Source organism: Rutilus rutilus (genome assembly GCF_951802725.1).
Source record: "Rutilus rutilus genome assembly, chromosome: 11".
NCBI classification, from domain to species: Eukaryota; Metazoa; Chordata; class Actinopteri; order Cypriniformes; family Leuciscidae; genus Rutilus; species Rutilus rutilus.
This window is the reverse complement of record NC_140216.1, coordinates 6,880,314-6,898,378: the sequence shown is the minus strand read 5'-3', so window position 1 is coordinate 6,898,378 and position 18,065 is coordinate 6,880,314. Positions and strand designations below refer to the sequence as shown.

Here is an 18,065-nt window from a genome sequence, read left to right as displayed (position 1 = left end):
AATGCCCACCCAATCAATTCATCAAAAAACCATCCACCGCACCCACACAAGGTCAGGCCACAAAAGAGTCTAGCACCTAACATTTGATGGGACATCTTAGCAAATATTTAAAAGCTAACGCTGATGAATTGCCATTATTAATAGCTTCCAGTCTGTCACATTCCCTGCACAGAGTCTGTGAAGAAGTGGAGAACAGTGATGAATGAATTCATTTATTTCCAATCTTTCTGCTGATGTGCATTTCTGGCTTTGTGATGCCTGAATTGTGGTGTCTCAAGTCCAAGATTTGATCTTCCACTGGGTTGGGTGCAGAAAAATATGTTTATCTTTGTGAAAATTAGGTTTAAAAAAAAAAAAAACCCTGCTTTTTGTGCTTGCTGCTGGAACTTGGGTGTATTCAGTGTGGAAAAAGTGAAATTAATAAATCGCTACTTTGTTGCTTAAATTGCCTGCTTATGATTGCAACACAACGGGAGGTCATTTTGGAGGCAGTTTCTTTGAATTCAAGATTTGATTGCTTTAGATTTTTTGTGTGTTCACCCTGTCAGACCATTTTTCACAATCAACCACAATAAAATGCAGCAGGAAATGGAACACGCTTCAGCTGGGGCAAGAAAGTGCTGCAATTTGGTCTCCGTGGATGTGACAGGATTTTGATTGGCAGGTAGCATAGATTTGACAACAAATGTGTTTCTGACAAATAAGCGTGCATTAATAAAAATACAGCTTATCTTTTGGAGAACAATTGAAAAACCACTTTTATGTGTGATACCCTGTTTTAAGTTTGCAAAGAGTCTGAGCTTGAAACAGCAAGGAAGATTGTAGACTTGGCATGTAGGAAGTGAGGAAATAAAAGACAAGGTTAGAAAGATTCATTGAGGAGCCCAGCCTGTAGCAGTTTTGCAATGGCTGGCTGTATTCTGTCAGCTAGCAATGTATGTGGCACAACCACAACAGCTTCATTGATTTTAATGGGAATGTTGCAGAACGCTGCACGCAGATGACCAGTACAACCTGGCCTGAACAGTTGAATTAAACAGTGTACAGTGTTATTTCTGTAATTTATAAATCAAATGGGGAGAACAAATCAGTAAATATTTGTTAGTCTGCGGGTGTGTTCAGTGTTCCCACACTGTGCGCTTGCAGTGTAGACAAACTAGAACACTATAATGGGAGCGTTAGTTTGTCACATCACATCACTAGCATTGTCACACTTGTACATGCACACTTCAGTGTCTAATATTAGACATATATTTGTTATACGGAGAATACTAATTAAATGGTGTGACGATGAGATGCAGTTGTTATATCGTCACCTGATCCGTGTGATATAAGTACATGAGTGCAAGGTACAATTTTCTTTTATGGTTATTATTTCTACACCCAGACGATAAAGCAGTGTATATTTCAGGAGGTTTAATTGTTTTTGTCATTCGTTATGTTGTTTTGGTAAGAGTGCATCAACGGGGAATGAAGACGTATGTTCGGTGATAGGTGCACATATCAATGAATATCACAGCACGCTTTATTTGCCAATTCGGTTTTTAGTTTTCATGATATAACGACATTACACATTTGTTTGTTTTTTACTATACCGTTTATTGGAAAGTTTGATGAATGGAGATGATCTCCTTTGTCAGCTGCCATGGCTTTGACACTAGTGTTTACTTCCGGGTTAGATCGTGGATTTCCCAAAGGGGTGGGTGCTTCTAGGGTCGTGTTTTTAAATATATGGAAAGAAAATATTTCAAACGATTATTTAATGATTGCATATTCAGTATTTGTTATTTTCTGTTATCACAGATGTCCAGTTCTACCAGAAAGACTCGGGAGATAAATTGATATAACAAGCGTAAATTTATTAACAGCCCAGCAAGCATAAATTTATTCTTTGGCGTAGGCCCCGTCCTTAGCGCGCAATGCAAGGGTAGCGAAAGCTGCATATCCTGCCTGAAGACGAAGGCAGGGGCGCAGCCGACCCCCTGGAGGTAAAGGAAGGGACCATCCTGGTGGTGGTGGGGAGGATGAAGGGGAAGGTACCATCTTGGTGGTGGTTGGGGAGGATGGAGGTAATTGCCAGCGTCAGCATCTGCAAACTCAGACAAATGTAAGTACCAATCTTTTATACTGCGAGTGTTAACACATGATTGGATAGAAGTGAGGTAATACATGACGCGCTGATTGAGTCTTCCTGGCAGAACTTACGCTAAAGCTTTCATTTCTTCTGTAATCAAGAGATCAATGTTTTTATTTTCTCACACTATCTGGATACAGAGTTGGTTTTGTCCAGTTACTATTCTGGTGGGAATTTAGAGTATTTAAGCCAGACCTTCTCAGCCTTTGGGGAGGAAGGGGGTCAGTGAGTTAAGCTGAGGTTGCGTATGTGCTGTTTAAAGCAAATTTACTTTACTCTGCGCACACTTTTTCTAAAAAAGAACAAAGCGTTTGTAAATATATATTTTTTCCCTTCAGTTTATTCTTTTTCTTTTCGTATTCACAGACCCAATTTTTTATATTTGTTAATAAAATTCACTCTTTTCGCATTATCCTGGTTTACTCCTATGCCTTCCTATCACCTCCCTTGGTCCCTAACGGCATACGTTTAAAAAAAAAATGGCCTGAAGAATTAGGCCCATGTAGACTTTTGCCTTATATAGAAGTCCATTGGGAGAAAGTGGAGCACCTCTATTTGTAAGGTGTTTTACCAAGTCTTAAAACATCTTCATTGCATGATTTAATTAGTCTAACTTAATCTGCACTATATCTGGCATGGGTTTACATGATATTGTCCAATTCCTGTTATACACTACATGACTAAATGTTTGAAGGCACTCACTTCTAATTACCAGGTTTGTTTATTCCTGTAACAGGTTTTGAAGATAAATTCTTAACATGCACATATGGTTGTGGAGTTGGGTACTTTTGGGCCATATAGTGTAATTATGGTATGTTTGTGAACTTTTTATTAACAAGGGGAACTTTTGTTATGGATGCACACATAATGTGCTGCATATTTGAGAAATATGAGCACGTTCATGATTATCATCTCACATCAACACATTTTTGCACACAGGGGTTATGTGAATGGATCCTGAATATTGCCTTTCTTTGAAAATCTGCTCTCACGTGTGCCTGAGATCAAAGTAGCTCTGGTAGGAATGCTAATACATATTAATGGGCCTCTTTGTCAGGACTGAGCTCTACAGACTTCAGCAAAGTGGCCTAAAATTGCAACATAATTGGGCCATCTATGAGTTTGAGGCTAAACAAACTATCTCCCTAGACTCCCCATCTCTCTGTCTTTCTTTACAACCACTCTTTAAGAGTTAATTTGGCCTTACACCTCTGTTTTGGTACTTGCAGGGTCATTTTAATTGTTTGCTTAGCAAATTAAAGATACATTTTTGCTTTGCTTTGTTTATATGACTGTCACTTGAATGATTTCAATTGAAAGTGCATCACTGTCTTATTCAGAAACAGCGGAAAGCCTGTTCAGAGATGTCTTCAGAGCTGCTACAATGAATATGATGGAAAATTGCAGGTTTTTGTTAATCATCCTTTTGTGTTTACGTCATGGCCATAATACTACTTAAAACTTTTTTTCTTAATATTAGTTATATTTAATACTTGTTGCACCTTGTCAGATTTGTATGGAAGCTTTGTTTCCGCCAAAGAATAAAAAAAAATTCGACTTTTTATCTCGCAATTCTTACACTTTCCTCGCAAGCGCAAGTTTATTTTTTCTCATAATTGCGAGTGTATGTCTCGTTATTCTGTAAAAAAAATATATATATATATAGATATAAACTCGCAATTCTGACTTTCCTCTCAATTGCAAGTTCATATCTCACATTTCTGTATTTATAACTCGTAATTCTGACTTTTTCCCTCAGAATTGTGAGATATAAATTTGCAATTGCGTTTTTTCATTGTTTTATTCCATGGTAGTAACACGCTTCAATACATTTGCTTACCATTATATCTTGATGACCTGGGCACACAACTTATTTTAATTATTTAGTAATACATTGTATATAAAATGATACAGAGGGACACAATATGAGCGACACTGTTCTGTAGATTGACCCAGCAGTGAAGAAGTGAGATATACAGTAGTTTATGTCTTGTTCTGTACTGTATGGAGATTTGGCTGATTCTAGGAATTCAATGAGCACAGCAAAAGAGATACGGGAAATAAATTCAGATTCACAGACTGAGAAAATGGAGTGAGAGGTGAGATCGACACAGAACGGGACAGTGTAGGACAGTCTGGACTTGTTCCTGTCCACTGTTCGATGAAGAGGTGTTTAATGAGAACTCGGGGAGAGAAAAAGAGACAGCAAGGGTGTGAAGGAGACAGAAAACCTGAAATTGAATGTGAAGTGTAAGGTAGAATGAGAGAGGAGTTTGGAATATAAAACTGGTTGTGCATTAAATATTCATTTTCCTCAGGTTTGGAAGAGCAGTGCGTTTCTCTCTAAAGCACATCGAAACACTCAGCAAATGGGTTATAAACCCAAGGGGAAATGTATATAACTCACACCTATAAACCAGACAACACACACACACCGAAAGAGAAAAAATTAAACCGATTTTCTCTGATGAACTGCCATCCACAAGCATGAACATTTAAATCAGGACACACCTGCGTCCACAGGCTAAACACACTCATGCATCACATTCATATATGCAAAGTACCTCACATGCTTTCTTCTCTCAAACTCATAATATTACATCATGGAAAGATCTTTAGCCAGTGGAGCAGAAATCTGCATCTGAGTGTGTGCTCACATGTGGTCTGAATATATGCACATTCCCCAGCTGTATAAGCACAAACAGCTTTTTCTTTTTCAATTTACCAATATATCCTCACACTTCAATAATGCATGTCTTCAGAGAGAAACAGAATAAACAGTGTGCTGTACACTCTGTTTCATACTTTAACAATTTGTTTCATTTACAGTGAAATGCTTTGGCCTTTGGTTTTGGAAATGCTTCAACCCTTTACAGTAAGGCTTGTGAAAATATTTGTGTTCATGTCATAATTTAATACACTTTTTCACATAGTCATTTATTCATCTTGAACTTGAAATCATACAATACAATTTCACTTCACACATACATACTACAGTACTGTTCAAAAGATTGAGGTCAGTAGTTTTTTTTTTTATGGTTTAATAATTTTATACAGGAAGGACAAATTAAATTGATTCAAAGTAACAGTTAATACATTCACAATGTTCCAAAAGATTTGTCATGAAAATAAATGCTGTTTTTTTTTTTTTATCTTTCTATTCATCAACAAAGAAGAAATGTTTCTTGAGCAGGAAATCAGCATATTAGAATAATTTCTGAAGGATCATCTGACACTAATGGTTGCTGAAAATTCAAACCTGTATTAATATGAAGAAGTTATTTTAAATTGTAATAATTTTCCACAATTTTTTTAATCAAATATATGCAGCCTTGGTCAGCATAAGATACTTTTCTTTCTTTTTTTTTACCAACCCCAAACTTTTCAATGGCCGTGTGCATGATATGAAACCAATGGAGGATATGATTCAAGATTTTGTGTGAAAACAGCTTGTCAAATAGTGAATTGACTGCTTTTCTGCTGATGGTCAACACGTTTGTCTTTAAATTAATTTTGGAGTGAGCTATTTTTGGCTTTCAAAACTGTTCAGCTGATTAAGTCAAGGACAATTTTTGCAACGGGTGTATTTCAATTTATGGCTCTATTATTATATTCACCAATGGTGACAGACTGTTGTAAAATTGATGTCAGTGCAATTACATGATTGGCTTATAATGTGCACCTGATCCAAACTGAGCTTTGTTGACTAATACATTTTCTCAAATTATACAGATGCGGAGATTACCATCTCTTCCTGTAATGAAAGAATCTCTAGTACCAGAAAAACCTAATTGACTCCTTTATCTCCTGTAATGTAGTGATGAATAATTTCCACACAGGTTTGTCTTTTACCACAAAGTTCACCTTTTGCTGAAAGATGAAAGATTAAGAAGGTCATGGGCAGGTTAAATCAAATATCACATCCCAGATGAACAATAACAGTTCCCAACCCCGGTGTCATCACCCCAACTCTCTAGCTCCCATCTATTGCCTGTGCAATATGATATGTAATTCAACCAGAGCCATTCACTTTTATAATAAAAGATGGCCTATAGCAGCCCCAGTGTGGGTCAAGGAGATTGTCTGGCCCACATTAAATATAAATTTGCTTTAATGTCATACATGAGGTGATATGGGAGATGACTTGAGCTGCATATGTCAGAAAGGTTCTTCTCCTACAGGTTCTTCATTAGCATAATAATAATGTTTTATGTATATATTTATACAAAGTGAAGTGGATGATGGTTGGCTGTGTATTTGGTGCCAAGCCATGTGTATGTGGACATGCTAATGAAGGACCTGTAGGAGAAGAACCACCCAAAATGTGCCAAGGAAATATCCCCCACACCATTACCAGCCACCACCAGCAGCAGCTTTCATGTTTTTTATGCCAATTTCTGACCGTTCAGGTAGAAATCGAGACTCCAATCATCTATCGTCGAATTTTGGTGAGCTATTGTGAATTGTAGCCACAGTTTCCTTTTCTTAGCTGACAGGAGTGGCACCAGGTTTGATCTTCTGCTGCTGTAGCAAGAACTAGAAGCTTTAAACATCTAAATGATTTATTTATTTATTGACTAAAGAACTTTTAGGAAACTTTGGAATATCCTTGTGCATTTGAAGGTTGAATGCAACCGAACTTTTTTGAGAAGCCATCCAGATGATTCATTGGCATGTAGGTGATGTTTTGTTGTACCATATACTTTGATGCAACCAGCAAATTCAGATAGGTTGTTCCAACAAAGTGGATGATCAATCAGGAAGACAAGTTCAGAGAGGGTACTAGCTGGCTGATTGCAAAGGAGCAGTAATATTAAAGTCAATGTATGCATGCCACAACACCATAAGTACTGTAAGAAATCCTAATATGTTGTTAAAAGCGGGATTTTTTTGGTAATGTTTTTATTGCATTTCTAGAAAACTGCATATAGTACTTACTGGCAGTGTTGGGGAAAGTTACTTTTCAAAGTAATGTGTTACAGTTTTGCGTTTCTCCCTAAAAAGTTTCTAATGTCGTTACTTAGTTACTTTTTATTTACTTTTTTGAAAAAGTAATGCAGAGAAATTGTTGTAAATTTTACAAGTTACTTAAAAAGTTATTGATTACGTAACTTGTGTTACTTGTAATGCGTTACCCCCAACAATACAGTACAGTGTATGGGCCATTTATCTTTAGCTAGAGTTTCTACTTGGAAAACCAATGACGAGACATTATACTGTGTGAATTACATCCTTGTGACTTGCTGCCAGCCAGCTGTGTTCCCATTTTTATCTACAGAAACTAACTGAAAGTTAGTTGTTCAAGTCCCACCAGGTACTATAAATAGTGTATTCTCATAATACTGAATATTGAACATGAACATGGTTCATTGTGTTGTGCAATAGAGTCAGCACTTCACCCATTTCCCCCTGCTCAGCCTTCTGGGAAATCCCTATAGGTTAGCTGACCCCTAATTAAAAATCCTGCAGCTACTCATTAGTTCCTCGCTGCTCTGTGAAACGAAAGCGAGTCGAAACGGAGCAGAGCTATTGATCACATTAGCACACAAAGCCGCTGCGGCAGGTGACCCGAACTGATCGCTTCTCCCCGGCAGCAGCGGTCCTAGAGCAGGTGTACGACCCACCTTGAGATCCATGAATACTACATTATTATGGGCACCTGTGTCATTTCTGCATTGGCTGTGGGTAAATGATGAAAGGACAGTGGTAATACTCAGAAGTCAGAAGGACACTGGCTTTTGGTGTCTGACGGAGACTATTTGGCCTCCCTGTTCTCTCAATTCTTTCTCTCTTATGTAAGAGGAGCACTAAATCATTGTCATTCCTAAAGCAGAACAGTAAGGCCTGGTTTCACAGACAGGGCTAATCTTAAACCAGGATTAGGCCTTCGTTCAATTAGGACATTTAAGTAGCTTTTATAAACGTGCCTTAGAAAAAAACATTAATGCTGTGCATCTTGAGACAAAACAATGGCACTGACATATTTTAAGATATGTCAGTGCAAGTTGTTTTTAGTTAAAACAGCTCAAACATGCATTTTAGTCTGAGACTAGCTTAAGCCTTGTCTGTGAAACCAGGGGTTCATGTATTATTTTTATGCTTTTGTCTCCTTTATTATATTACATATTTTCACTGAAAAACAAGACTAAACTACAGATACAAAACACTTTTGTTGTTATATTTCCCTCTGTAATCATAACTTACATGATTACAAATACACATCTCAATGACTTACAGAACAGGTCTGCTGTGCATTTAATGCACAGCCATATTTCAAGTCTAGGTTGTTTACCAATGGGACAGATAAATGTCAACATCTTTATGAAACTGATAGGTAAATGGTTCTATGCTATTTATTGTTTCTCATTACCCAAAAGGATCCGCTGATCGGCTAAATAGAATTAGGGAAGTACCAGTAGCTGTATTTAAAGCTGAGGCTGTAAAAGATTAGAAATCATCAGTAGGTGTGCGCGGTTTGTGAACCGTGGAATCCGGAAGCGAGAGAGAAATGAGAAAGGGAGCAGTTTGTCCTTTATCAAAGTCTGCAAGTTAAGGACACTCTGTATGGAGAAAAGTGAAAAAGGAACTGGCTAAATTTTAGAGGTCAGAAACAAGAAGGGCATAAGAGAAGTAATTTTATCCCCTTTCTCACTCTCGCATTCATGCTACAGTACGTCACTTAGTGTGAGCCCCAAATTTTGCCAAATCAGGAAAAACGAGAAGAATAAGATGTTAATACAACATTAATGATGCAAAATACTGGCTCTTACAAACACTCAAGGGGACACAAGTGTGTCTTCAATTGGCTGCAAAGCCTTGTGCAGAGACACACACTGACATCTCAACGCAGAGCCAGCCTCTACACAAGCACGCGCACAAGCACATGAATACTTAATTGTTTTCCTGGAGTTTTGAGTTTATAATCATATTTAGAGTGAACTTGGTGGCAGCAAAAATGTCTGTGGTGACCTATATTCTCTGATTGCTGTTGCTTTTTTGGAACAATGCAGAAGTTGTGTTCTAATTATTCTGGCTCCAGCTGCATTCACAAATCAATGAGTTGAGCTTAGAATCTTGCTGTTAAAAGTTTTGTTAAAACTTCTCGCCTTTTGCACTTGTCTGTGATATTAGTGTCAAATCTTCCCATTTTCCCCATTTCCTATTAAAAAGGAACAAATTTGTGATTAGGGTACAATGGACCTTAAGTCCCCCTGTAGTCAATAATTGTATCCTTTAAAACTCATCTTTTTGGGGGTTTTTTTTGTTTAGTTTTTTCCTGTGAAAAACAATTCTTCATGCTTTAAAATAGCTTGAATGTAATTCTACACCCTTGCTTCATATATATGCAAATTCGATCAGTGCAGATCACTCGCTAAACTTTAGTCAAGTTACTGTAGTAAACGCCACACAATGGTATCACTTTTTACAAAGTCGGACACATAACTGTAACTAATATGATTAGCCTTTTGCTTGACTACGTTATCAAACAGCTAATAATGTGTTGCTAATGTAACACAAACCATGTTCCTGTTTACCATCTCAAAATTAGGCAGCTGCCTTCTAAAGATCAGTATATCATTAGAAATGCTTTGAAAATTATGAATAGTAATAGTAATATGAACTAATAGTAGCCAATGAACAATAAACTGGGTTAAGATAATGTATTTTAACATATCTTACATACTTCCCCTTTGATGTAGTATTTATAGCATATTCGTTTCCAAAAATGTACCAGAAATGCCCTGCAGATTATAGTAGGGTTAAGGCTAATTTTTTTCTTCAGTCATCATCTGTTCATCTCTACTACTGATAAAATGTGAACCACCTATTGTATACTTCTCATATTGCTGAGCCTTTTTTTTTATGTGGCTCAAAACAGAGGGATTGTATTAAACCAATCACAACGATGAGTGTAAACTTCAAAATTTGGTTTCAATGCAAACAGTGTAATGAGGGTCAACAGTGAGCATGAGGTTCTCTCTTGACCGTCTTGCATGGTCTCGGCTTTAACCCATCACACTTTCCCCAAACCGATATCTGGAAGATATACATAGCCAATTAAACCTTGATGCCAGCTTCATTTTCCTCTTGCTGTCTCTTTCGGGCTTTTTTCCAGGCTGATTATCTTGCATGTGGGAGAAAGGTTTTGTTCTTTGGAACTAGAAGCGGGACTCATTACATCTTTGCCATGTTATATTGCCATGTTAGCCTGGAAATGCTTTCAGTGAACAGTGTTTTCCCCTGAAAGTGCATGAAGGAAATAAATAAATAGATAAATACAAACAAGCATGGATGTTTAGTCATTTCATCTGCTTGTTTCTATCTCTCTCACACTCCCTGTTTCTCTCTTTTTCTCTCTTCAGATTGCTGAGTGGAATCTGTGAGGGTTTGCAAACAACAGAAGTGTGTATTGTGTGTCCATTGAAGAGACCGTTTCCCCTCTGCTGATAATGAAGCACCATTTCCAGATGAGGAGGCAGTGAGTATTTTATCTCTGACTGTAGCCATACGTGCATGGAGAGCCATTAATTCCCTTGGTTCACCGTGTGTCTTTGAAAGCTGTCCCTCTGCGCCTCCGTGCAAGCCGCTCTCAATTTCAGTCTTCTATCAAGTGCCTGGCCAAGATTACACAAATGTCATTTTAATGCCCCCTAAAAACCTCACCTCAAAGGGTCCCGTGCTCTTTGAAACTGTTATTTTCATTCCCACATGTTTGATGTGCACATTTTTTTAAAGCTGCTAGACACATTGTAAGGGTCCATATTTATGCCTTGGCTAGTGCACTTTTCTTTCCCATATTTCCTTTTGAAACTGGAAGTTTTGGCAAGGCATTATGAAGAGATTGTGCCTTTTTTAATAGCCAGTACAAATCACATCTGTAAACTATAATTTGCTCCATTCTAGTTGGTTGCAGGTGGCATTAGGGGGTGGGACATTCTCATTCTAGTGTGCATCTGATTGGACAAAAGCTTGTGTAGTGCAGGATGAGTCATCAATATTTTAGATTTGTTTTGTTGGAAGTCTGTAAAGTTTAAATTAGTATATCAGCCAAAGGTTAATTTTGTTACTAATTTGTCAATTATTAGTAATAAATGTCTGCATCACATAACATGCAATAAACAATGTAATATCATTTTGCAGAAATGTTGCCACAGGAATGTTTTTCCAATAAACCTAGGTTAAGCATATAAAGAATATATACAATTGCATATATATACACACTGTAAGTATACTGTAGGTGGATGCTACATAGAGCAAGATACTAGAACAACATTGTGAGGTGTCATTTTGTGGTTGTCCATCAGGGAGCATTGATGTTGACAAAGGATGTGCATTATTCAACCCTGACCTATCAGTTATTCATGATGCTGACGTGATGCCACAAGAGACCGCTGTTATGTTTGCTGAGAGGGGTCTTCGACTAAAGCTCATACCGATTGATTTCAGTCCTGTGGTGCTTGAAGAGGTGTGATAAAGGTGTTCTTTAAATATGGCCATCCTGGCTCAAAACCACAGTCTGTCACGCTTTTGGCTGTGTGAGGCACGTCAAAGCAGACTCAGAAGACAGGATGAAGTGACAACAGGAATTTAATATAAACAGAAACGTACCAAAACTACAACACAGTGTTGACGAGAACCGACAGTGAACAATGGAACTTAAATACACAGATGAAAATGGGAAGACAAGGTGACAACAGCTGAACATGGTGAGTAATGATGATGATCGCTGGCAGGTGCAGGTAATGGTGAAGTGAGTGCAGGTGTGAGCCGTAGAGGATGATGGGACATGTTATGAAGACAGTGACTAACAGGTGACCGTGACACAGTCATAGCTCCAGTGAGTTTGTAAATTGGCATCACGTGAGTAGCCAACGTTAATAACAATTTGCCAAGCCACAAGGGTGCGTACAGTACGTTCCTTTCTCTGAATTTACAGTTTCATTGAGGGCAAATAACCTATAAAAAGATATAAGGAGATTAATATTTTGATCATTTTGTGTGTAAATGTTCCAGTATTGCTTTCACGTTACATCTCAGAGAAACGTACAATTACAAATACACAGCAAATGGAGACTGACATTATCTGCTCTTGTACACTGGCTTATTTTAATGATGCTTTTAATGCTGAAATGTTTTAGTTAGATTTGTAACCTTCAGACTTCATAGCCTTCAGACCCAGGGCCTCATGCACAAAACTGCATACATTTCATCATAAAAGATTGTGCATACGCACTAAAGTTTTCATAGACTATACTTTAGTGCTTAAAAGCACTAAAACCTGGGAAATAGAGGATGATAGAGAATGACCATGGCCAGTTTACACTGCATAAAGTATTTTCTTGATCAATATCTTTATTTTTCAGTATTGCGTTTTGAGGGGAAAAAATATGTAAGCAAAATTGCATCCGATATTTAGACTAGTATAAGTGTATTATTCACCTCATGGAAATTGGTTTTACTTGTTTCAAGCATAAATCAAATTAATGCAGTTTTGCTTTATTATGTTTTTCACTTACAAATAATGATTCAGATCACTAGTAGTTCCTACTGAGTGACTAGGCAACACTTGAGTAATTAGTGATGCATTTTATGACCATGTTCAGAGTAAAAAAGACAATTTCTCACCTCTCAGACATGTTAATGTTGTGATTAGTAATTAAGTGTTAATTATTTATAATTTGTCTTAGTTAGTAGCTCTTAATGGAGTTTGTCTCATTCAGTAATTACTGATTACCTAGGGACTATCTCAGTCCTAAATTTGGTATTACTTATTGATTAATTAATCGTGTTTCCATATTGGTCAATGGTAGTAGCTGATGTGTTAATAGTACTACTCAATTGTCCTGTATTACTTACTGCAAAGTTACCTATCAATGACTGTGACGAACCATTATTTTAAAGGATTACCAATATATGCATATCGTCTGCTATCAGCCGGTTGACCATGATATAATTTCGAGAGCATGATAGCTCAGGTAATCTGATCTTGGTTGAGTACTCGATACATGGCAGATCAGAGCAAAGTTTGAGACATCATTGAGATCCAGAGTAGATACATGTGAGATTAAAGTACAACATTTTCATAGAAGTATCCTTATGATCTTGATGACATATAACCTCATTCTAACTATGAGAAATAATTGAGATATTAAAACTCATTTGTGTTTTATCTTTCCTGTGGGTCCTGAAAGTGATGCTTCAGTGTAAAAGTGCTAGCCTGAATTTTTTAAAGGGCATTTAACAGACAAGTTTGAGACACTCAACCTACATTATTCAGATCTTTAATGTGCTTTTTGGCAGAGGAGTATTTTATTTATATAACTTTTTTTTATATATACTGTATGTAATATGATAACCATAATTTTTGCAAAACTTCAACAACACACATACATTCAATTCACTGCAGTTTCCTGCTGAAATGACAACAAGTGACAGTAAAACACCAGCAACTTTTATTCCTTTTCACACAAATTATGATTACAGAGGCAGATAATCGATTAATAAAGACTGTTATGACATCAAACCACACTTTAACCATAGTGCATGATTTGTGAACTAATACATTTTGACATTTGTATTACCTAACCAGTTTCGTATTGATTTTCTGACGTAGTTAACATGCTTGTTAGCTCACTTGGTCCTTGGTAAGCACTCTGATATGAGGCCCATGAAACACGTGAGTCACGATCTAAGCAAGCGGTTGCTTCACCAAATGTAGTTTATCTCATGTGTGCTTTAAAACTATTGGTTAGGTTTAAAGTAGGGTTTAGTGAAGATGGTATGTTTTTTTACACTCAATAGTGCTATACCCTTTAGCGCCACTCACTGGACATTTCATTTCAGTTTTCAATTCAGTCACGATACAGACAACAACCAATATATAAAAAAAAACCTTACTAAACTAAAAAACTGAACGCGTTTTTAGCGCCACTCACTGGACATTTCACTTTGAAAGGGTCGCAAAATGTGCAAGAATCAACGTAATATCATTTTGCGTAAATGTCACTACAGGCACGTTTTTCCAATGAGCCTGGGCTGACGACAACATTTGATCCGGCTATGAAGCTGTTTCCCGTGGCAGGAAGTTTGTCAAGTGCTCTCTTTGTTTCAGATATTTTCCTCTACAAGAATAGCTCACCTGCTCGCACACACTCTCTCCAGCTTTTCTACAATCAAGTCTTTCTCCGTAAGAGCTCTTCATCAGTTTCAGCGCAGTTAATATGTTGTGTCTCAGTGGAAAGGCGTCTCATAGATGAGAGACTGTGTTCTTTTCACTGTTCTTTGGGTTAATCAGATGACAAACAGGTCGATTAATCAGGTTTGAGTGAAGTTTCTGCTGTCATTACTCTCTCTTTCACAACTATGAAAGTGGCAACTAGTTTATGCCATCATTTCATGTGTCCATGTATATTTCCTGTCCTCTAGTTGCTTTTTGTAATGAGCTATTCTTTGTCTTTGGTATAGGATAGATACTGACCTCTGCTTGACCTGCAATGATTAAATGATTCTCATTAGGTGACGCTATGGGTTCATTATTGAAAGCACACTCTGTCTCACCTCTGCTGTCATCTCCATTGAACTGCATGTCTTGGAGACCAGTCCAGAGGGATGCAGATCACCCAGAGTAGAGAACGGCATTCCCAATTTGCTGTTACACATTTCTGAGCCTCACCTAGCTAGACTTTTGTCTTGTATATTAAAGTCTGGCCCACTCTGTTGAAGAAACAGCTTATACCAGAATGAGTTTCCATACTATCTGAGGCTGGTTTATGTTGTATAGGTGCTGGTCTTGATCTGAACCAGCTACCTTTGTGTTGCCACTCCAGTTCCTTAATCACAAAGTGTTGTTGTTTTTTTCTCCTTCTCATGAACTCATGAAAATCAATTGAAACACTTTGCTGCTGGCTTTTCGAAAGAGATTCATCTTATGGAGGTCAGGCTGCACTTCATAATGGTCATTTAACACCAGCACTCTGTTTAACAACAGCTTTATGGAGTGGTTTTGACAGATAAGTTATTGCTTCTTTAAGAATATCAGGTTTCAATACATTTTTTTCCAAAGTTTACAAATAACTGGCACCATGTTAACTGTTCAAATTAGTAAACAATTAAGGCCATTTTGTTTTTAGACATTGGCTATTCTAATATTAGGATAATAAGAAATAATTATACACTCATTTATCACTCAATTATATACGGAAGAGGATTAGGGCCAAGCAATAATAAAAAAATAAAACCATCTCGAGATTAAAGTCATTATAATGCGAGATTAAACTCGTTAAATTTCGAGAAAAAAAGTCGAAATACAATCTTGAGAATAAACTCATTAAATATCGAGAATAAAGTCGTTGTGTTTCGAGAAAAAACTCGTTAAATCTCGAGAAAAAAGTCTAAATACAATCTTGAGAATAAACTCATTACATTTCGAGAATAAAGTCGTTGTGTTTCGAGAAAAAAGTCGTTAAATTTCGAGAAAAAAGTCGAAATACAATCTTGAGAATAAGCTCATTAAATATCGAGAATAAAGTCGTTGTGTTTCGAGAAAAAAGTCGTTAAATTTCGAGAAAAAAGTCGAAATACAATCTTGAGAATAAGCTCATTACATTTCGAGAATAAAGTCGTTGTTTCGAGAAAAAACTCGTTAAATTTCGAGAAAAAAAACTCGAAATACAATCTTGAGAATAAACTCGTTAAATTTTTTTAGAAAAAAAGTCGAAATGAAATGTAGAGAATAATTCGATCAGTGTTCATTGCATAGCCTACTGATATCAGGCTGTTTCACAGGATACCATAAGACGCATTATTAATCGTTGTTGGTTGTGTACGCCTCCATCCACAGAATGTAACGACTGTAACCATCTATACAGCAATATAATGGCAATGCCGTACGGTTTTAATTTATCATAGCTGTCCTTATGCCAGAGTGCATTTGGGCCAGCGCAAGTGTACTGGCGTCTTCTCAAGCGTCTCCTTCGTCGAAATTCCACACCTTGAGGATCAACAAGTTTAATAATGCGTCTTATGGTATCCTGGGAAACCACAAAACCTCAATGTTGTCAAGTGCTCATGTTGGACAAAAGCGAGTACATCACGCAAATTGGACAGATTTTTTCTTCTAAGACCTAAAGTTAGCCGACCTAGACCTAAGAATGTTCTATTCATTGTTACTGAAAGAAAGTCTAAAATATAGCTTGACTAAGTGATCCAACTCTGCCATGTCCTCTATCAGTAGGCTATGCAATGAACACTGATCGAATGCGTTATTCTCTACATTTCATTTCGACTTTTTTTCTCGAAACACAACGACTTTATTCTCGAAATGTAATGTTTATTCTCACGATTACTTCGACTTTTTTCTCAAAATTTAACGAGTTTTTTCTCGAAACACAACAACTTTATTCTCGAAATTTAATGAGTTTATTCTCAAGATTGTATTTCGAGTTTTTTTTCTCGAAATTTAACGAGTTTTTTCTCGAAACACAACGACTTTATTCTCGATATTTAATGAGTTTATTCTCAAGATTGTATTTCGACTTTTTTTTCTCTAAATTTAACGAGTTTAATCTCACATTATAATGACTTTAATCTCGAGATGTTTTTTATTTTATTTTATTATTGCTTGGCCCTAACCCTCTTCCGTAACTATACACTTATTGCTGTAGTGGTCTGATTTGTAAATGTCTCATAGTATGGTACAAAAAGAAAAATAATCCAGCAACCAGGCCACCTCAGGTTGTAATCTGAAAGCAAGTAGCTGTTACTTTGAAATGTTGTTATAAATTCAAAGCATTACACTGTGTAGCTGTTTGATGTTGACATGTTTAAACCAAGAGCAATAAGCCTACGAGTCTCCTAATATATGAGGAACAACTTGGAAAATTGCTGATCCATCACTGTATGCTGTACCCCCCTTCTCTCTCACACACACACACACACACACACACACACACACACACACACACACACACACACACACACACACTCACTCACTCACTCACTCACTCGCTCGCTCCTTCTCTTCTGAATCCAGCTTATTTGCCATTTCATACTTAAGTCCTTGCTAAAGTTTCAAACATCTAAGTCAGTGTAACATCAACTGCACAAATGATTAAGACATTATCAGCCAGACTGCAATTATATGAACCCGCTTACACATACTTAAACACTTTTTGTAGGCTAAATTGTGTTAGTGTTGCAATTTCGGTAGTGCATGCTGAAAAAAATAAAGCTGTTAATTCATGAAAGAGTTTGAGCAAGAAGTATTAAACTTGTCAAACATGGTCTGTGAATTAAATTTTTCTGCCCATTTTCTCAGCTCATACAATCATGGTGCCATTGTATGAAAGAAAGCCAGTATATTTAGATCAATTATGTGTAATTAAACCTTTTCAGAAACGTTCCACTTTGTTCCACTGCAGGTATGAATTTCTTTGTATGCTACACAGTAATACGGCATTGAATGTGTGTGTGCACACACTCAGAAGTTAACTCCAATTGTTGTGGCTTTACAGTGGTATTTGTAACCTTAATTATCATAGTTCAGTGTCTTATTTTGTTGTTGTTGTGGTTATTCAACCCGATCTCACGGCAATTCGATCTCATGGCAATACAAATTTTACGGGGGTGGCTAATTTGTTCGAATTCATATGACCTCACTCGTACGAATTAGTAAGATTTTTGCTAACATATTTTACGAGTTGCCCAATTTGTATGAATTCGTACGAATGACCTACCCCTGACCCCGCCCCTAAACCTAACCATCAGGTGGGTTTAGACAAATCGTACGAATTCGTACGACCTCACTTGTACGAATTCGTACAATTTGTCTATACCCACGTGAGGGTTAGGTTTTGGGGCGGGGTCAGGAGTAGGTCATTCGTACGAATTCATATGAATTGGTTGTGAGATAGCGTTGGGTTATTGACTGCTG

At 37.1% G+C, this 18,065-nt stretch overlaps 1 protein-coding gene across 4 annotated transcripts in view; it reads left to right on the top strand.

Annotated features, from left to right (window-relative positions):
- The window catches only part of dlgap3 (discs, large homolog-associated protein 3), a 185,464-nt gene that overhangs the window by 101,770 nt on the left and 65,629 nt on the right, over nucleotides 1-18,065 (top strand). For 3 of the 4 annotated variants that reach the window (XM_084422615.1, XM_084422612.1, XM_084422613.1), the window contains one exon: nucleotides 10,498-10,613. The gene's annotated coding sequence lies outside the window, so the exon portion shown is untranslated. Of the gene's footprint in view, nucleotides 1-10,497; nucleotides 10,614-11,909; nucleotides 11,996-18,065 lie in introns of those variants that run through there. The other variant, XM_084422614.1, reaches the window with a different exon arrangement.